Genomic DNA, 6315 nt, shown 5'->3' on the forward strand with positions numbered 1-6315 from the left:
AACCAACCTTTTTACATAATTCTTCAAATGAAATCATGTTACCGATTTCATTCATGACATCCTTTACATTATAAATATGACATTTAATAAAATCTTTGAAAAAGAGGCATTTATGTTTATATTGTATATTCATGTTATTCCATACGCATTGATTCATCAATGGAACAGGTGTGGCATCATACTTTTCATACAAAATGTGTTTGTTGTCTAGCCAGGTTAACAATACTTGTCTCCAAAAGACCGATCTGCAGTTAACAACGCCAACCAGCTTCTTGGAGGATGCATTAGAGTCAAAACAGGACAAACCATTACCCAAACTTGAAAAAACATATCTAGGAGTGACAGACCAGTAATTGTCTGTAGAGTTCTGCAGACCAATAGCCCACGACATCATAAATGAGTTGTGCATATCCACAACATTTATCATATTTAATCCACCATTATCTTTTAATTTACACATAATTGTTCGTTTTACTTTTTCAAACGCCCGTGTATTTGAATATTTTTTCTTCCAAATAAACCTGAACAAAATGGAATTAATTTGATGTAAAACATGATAAGGCACTGCTAGAGACTGGAAAATATAAACGAACTGAGATATAAGAAAGGTTTTAACAATGCAAATTTTACCTTCTATACTTAAGTTTCTTTTGGACCAATTAAAAATTATTTGTTGCATACGTTGAATTTTCTTCGACCAGTTGTCTTCAATTGATGACGCAGGTATATTGTTTGAAAAAACCATTCCAACGATTTTTACTTTCCGTTTCCATTTAAGACCAAAATATTGGTCAGTACAGTATTTGTTTGACCCAATCCACATGGCTTCAGTTTTATTTACATTCACTTCTAAATTGGAAACAGCTTTAAACATGTTTAAAATATGTAAAGCTCTTTCCAAATCTCTTTGATCATGTAAAAAAAGGGTGACATCATCGGCATATAAGAGCAGTTTTAGGACCCTCATTGGAGATACCTCAAAAGGTGACATGGGTAGCCGGATACCCTCAACATCTTCATCTGAACGAATCTTAATTGCTAACAATTCAAGGGCTAAAATAAATGCCATCGGCGAGAATGGACATCCTTGACGGATGCCTGATTCCACAGGGAAATGCTCAGATATCCACCCTGTATAATTAATACAACTTTGACTGTTATTCATGATAACCGAAGCCCATGGGAGGGTCCCAACCTAGTACAAAGTATTTGTTGTCATCTCTAAGTTGTCCTCCGGAGTCTTGGCAACCAACCTGGCTTAAGTGTCTAAATGGTATACCGGATTCCGCCCTGTGGACTGAACTAACAGGGTTAAAAACAAACGTTCCGCAGTCCCAGGTTACCACACGGCGAGTAAAGTGGCGTCGCTTTACTCTTTTACTTTATTTTTCTTCAGGCCCCGAACCCCTGCCCAAATTTTCAGCCATTTTAGGACATAGGATATTTGTTTCCAGTAGTGTATTTTTGCTAAGGGTACCTACGGGTCATGCCCAAATTTTCAGCCATTTTAGGACTTAGAATATTGTTGTCAGTAGTAGGAAAATTACAGGAATACGAGTGAACCAATGTACAGATATACTTTCTGAAAAGAACCTACGCCTTGAATTGAGTTGTTTTCATGATTTGCTTTGATTTAATACAATTTTGAACTTCACCTGCCTCTTCTTGTGTTTATATTCTGTGTGTCTGTTTGTCCTGTCGTGTGATTGCCATCCTGATAAATGACCTTCAAACACGTATAACATCAAAGACACAGACACAGACAGTTAATGTGAAGCTCGTCTCACTTTCGGCTTTACAAATGGAAAAAGTTAGGGACCACTTACGCAAACAAACACAGCTTCCAAACCACCAAACAAAATTGAATCAAATTTGTACACTGCGGTGTTGGTCAGGTATACAGAACCTGAGCATCCTCAAAGTCGCATTCGTTAAGTGAATGACACTCGGCTGTGTGATTCCAGCCTTCCCATAGGAACCATAGCACTTCCACTCTGGGTAGGAGCCGACCGTAGCCCGAAAAACCCACATGACCCTGATGGGATTCGAACCCACGACCTCCCGGCCCGCAGCCCGATGCGCTAACCACTGCGCTACGGGGACCATTTCTTTGATCATAAATATTTGAGCGAACGGATTTTGTTCGAACAGTACCTCTTCTTTATTCGTAGAGTTTCATAAATTGGCACTAAACATTATAACTATGAGCAGACATATTTTCCCCAGATACTTCGCCTAGAACACAGGAAGAGAACGACCTTCCTGTAGGCGCGATTGTTGGTGGCATCGTGGCTGTGGTAGCTATTGTCATCGTCGTGGTGGTCGTCCTTGTGGTTTGCGTAAGGAGAAAGAGAAAACAGAAGCCTGTTGGAAGTGCGCACTGGTCTCGCAATGACACTGCAACAGATAACGACGGTAAGCTGTTCGTACACAATGTGTCCGTTTCACCATAGATATGTTCTCCGCACAATACCGAATTGAAGTTGAATAGGGGTGGTGCTGGTTGGTATGTCGATGTTTAGTTGATCGCTTGGTCGGTTATTATAGGGGCCAGGAGGCCCCCATTCTATACGGATAGTTTCGAGGTTGACCATGGGCAGCGCCATTTTGTTGTGAAATACGTCATCAGTTTGTGTACACAGGAAGTTGTGACATCCGTCACCCTATGGGAGGGGTGAAGGCAACATTGTTCATCAGTAGAAAGTTGTGAAATCCGTAACCCTATGGGAGGGGTGAAGGCAAAATTGGTCATCATTGAGTTTGTGTAACACAGAAAGTTGTGAAATACGTCATCCTATGGGAGGCGTGACGGCAAAATTGTTCAACAAAAACATCATAGGTCGAACTGTGCAGGGTCAACCGCAACAAACTCTAACCATTCATACTTTGCAGTATTTGAGTGACTTATATACCGACATTTTTATTTCTTATTTTTAGCACAGGTGTAGGAAAAAATCATGAACCAAAATGTTATTTATTTTTTAATTTAACATTTGTTTTACAAATGTGACCATGGTCTTTCAAACATACAGTGACATTAAACATTGTTATGTTAAAAAAAAGAAAAAAAATCTTTTGTGCACAAATCAGAAAATACATTGTACATTTTACCTACAGGCCAAACAGTGTCTGTGGCGGCAAAGGACCCAGCAAGTTCCACTGATCTATATTTTTAGATCAGTGGCAAGTTGTCAAGAACAGGCGCTTGCATTTGGATGTGTCCACTGATAGTAGGTTTGGTTGTGATCAATCAGAATGATGAGGAATAAAAATGTATGACAGTTTGTTATGATGACATGTAATTCACATATGCTAAAATGTAATAGTATACATGATATAATATTATTATGGCTGTTGCCATGACCATGAACCCCAAGAAAGGTTTAATGTTATGTAAAATCAAAATACCAAAATCAAGCACCTATTAATCTGGTCTGCGGCGCAGGAGTGTGTGTGTCTCTGCTCTCTCTTGGCACACAGCCACAGGTCAAAGCAGAGGTTAACTTGAGTGCACGTGTACCTAGCAGGAGGGGGGTGATTTCTATTGGGGCCTTTTACAGCAGACCGCGCGCCGAGTTATTATTTCGAGTTACTCCCCTTGGGTACGGGCAAACTCGCTGTCGAAGCCACGCTGCAAACTGAGGAGTAGATTGTGTGTGTGTGTGTGTGTGTGTGTGTGTGTGTGTGTGTGTGTGTGTGTGTGTGTGTGTGTGTGTGTGTGTGTGTGTGTGTGTGTGTGTGTGTGTGTGTGTGTGTGTGAAGTAAAGGGGATGGTTTGCGTCCTGATATTAATCAAGAATATATTTTTCGGGGAACAAAAATGTGATATATAGCTCCCAACAGTAACAACAACAGCAACAACATTATGAAACAAAAGACGAAAACGCAGTGAAACACATCAAAACCAAAAGCTAACTTCGAGTTTAAGTCACTGCAATAACTTGTCATAATTCCAGACGTTATCTGGTGTTTTGCTCACTGCGACAACTTGTTTAACACGATGTGAATAGCCGTCCGTAATCCCAGCGAAAACGTCCAAAACGCAGACACCAAAACTCGATGTTTTACCGTGTTATGCATAATACTAACATCTCAGGAATTTTATTGCGTTACGGCAGTTTTTCTAATGTGACATGAATCGCTCAGGCCATCCATCCATTCGCATAAATACCTTAAGGTAACAGTATGTGTGCTATTGGCACAGAGTGGGTTTTTGTAATGAATTAATTTCTTAAGAAGCCAGTGGTGGCTGTTAAGCAAATAATTAATTAACAAAATCATACTCAGCACAGAACGCAGTCAGGATGTTACTTTAAGGTATGTATGCAAGGGAAGGGATCGTACGCTTGACCCACATAAAAACCTGGACGGAAAATAATTCATAAACAAAATCATACTCAGCACAGAACGCAGTCAGGATGTTACTTTAAGGTATGTATGCAAGGGGAGGAATGGTACGCTTGACCCACATAAAAACCTGGACGGAAAATAATTCATAAAGAAAATCAAACTCGGCTCAGAACGCAGTCAGGATGTTACTTTAAGGTATGTATGCAAGGGAAGGGATGGTACGCTTGACCCACATAAAAACCTGGACGGAAAATAATTCATAAACAAAATCAAACTCGGCACAGGACGCAGCCAGGATGTTAGCTTTTGGTATGCATCCAAGTGACGGGGTGGTACGCTTGACCCACATAAAAACCTAGAAGGATCTAAGATATTGACCAGAACAGTTTTTTACGGGAAGGACTGCGCCTTTAAATAAGATTCTTTTTTCTTTTATTTTTTTTATCCCCTAAAGACAGTATGAGAATATCTTATTTTAGCTTTTTTTTCTGTTTGTGGTTTCCTTTGCACAGACTTTGAAGAACACATCAACTCAATGTACGTCACCAGCGATGACCTAGACGACACACACAGCACTGACCACAAGCCCTCCGCCATCCCCAACTCACACAACGGACATCCTGCCTAAAAAGTATTGAATGTTGACTTCGTGTCAGCCGAGTAAGTCGGTTATTACCCCTCACACAGGAAATAACTCTACCAGAGCAGGGGCAATATCTGGGAAGGGTTGCGCAGGCAGACAGACAGACTCACAGCCAGACGGATAGACAAACAGACAGACACACACACACACACACAGACACACACCCACACACACACATACACACACACACGCACGCACGCACGCACAGGCTTGTGTTTGTTGGCTGCTTGCTTCTTCTTTTTTCCTGGTTCTTTTTTGTGAAGCTCATTTTGAAATCCACACTACCTTTTTTCAGCGCTTTTGAATTAGGCTAAACAGGACTTTCCTGCTTGTGTTGAAGGAAAACATTGTGCTTATTGTTTCAAACCGGATGTCACAGTACAGCCACATTGGCCATGACTGAGCTGGGATTTTCCTGAGCGATTTCAATGGGAGAGATTTGTGTTCTTCCTGTGGGCTGTAGTTGTTACACCCCCGGTATAGGGGTGTGTATAGGTTTCACTCGATGTGTTTGTTTGTGTGTTTGTTTGTGTTCGCATATAGATCTCAAGAATGAACGGACCGATCGTCACCAAACTTGGTGAACAGGTTCTATACATTCCTGAGACGGTCCTTACAAAAATTGGGACCAGTCAATCACACGGTTAGGGAGTTATTGGTGGATTAAGATTAAGAGTGACATATTATTTGGGTGTGTGTTTGTGTTCGCATATAGATCTCAAGAATGAACGGACCGATCGTCACCAAACTTGGTGAACAGGTTCTATACATTCCTGAGACGGTCCTTACAAAAATTGGGACCAGTCAAACACACGGTTAGGGAGTTATTGGTGGATTAAAATTATACAAGGACTTATAGAGGCACACCCCCGTTGGTCAAAGGGAAATAACCATTCTCACTGCCACCAACTGAGAAGGTTATTTCCCTTTATAGGGGGTGTTTTTCCTATCGGAGGAATTTCTTGTTCTTCCTGGTACTCCAGTCACTCTTGACTTTTCGTTTTCGAAGGGTCCTGTCTTCACTGTGATGTATATGACACTGGTGAAAACTTTCTCCTTCCTTTGCCTGTCTGCCCTATAGTTACTGAATATATTTTATTTAAACCAAGTATAGTGCGTGAATCGGAGAATTGGTCTTGGCTTTAGTGAATACTAATAAGAAATAATAAGGGTATTTATATGGCGCAAATCCTAATATAGTTCTAATTAAGCGCCTTACAATCCATCTTCAATATAATAATCTTGAATACAAATAAAGTGTTAACTGATTTTCCGTGTGTGTTTTTTCTTGTAATATATTTCTTTTTTCATGTACCTTTTGG

This window comes from Littorina saxatilis, linkage group LG8, assembly GCF_037325665.1.
Source record: "Littorina saxatilis isolate snail1 linkage group LG8, US_GU_Lsax_2.0, whole genome shotgun sequence".
In the NCBI taxonomy this organism is placed as follows: Eukaryota; Metazoa; Mollusca; class Gastropoda; order Littorinimorpha; family Littorinidae; genus Littorina; species Littorina saxatilis.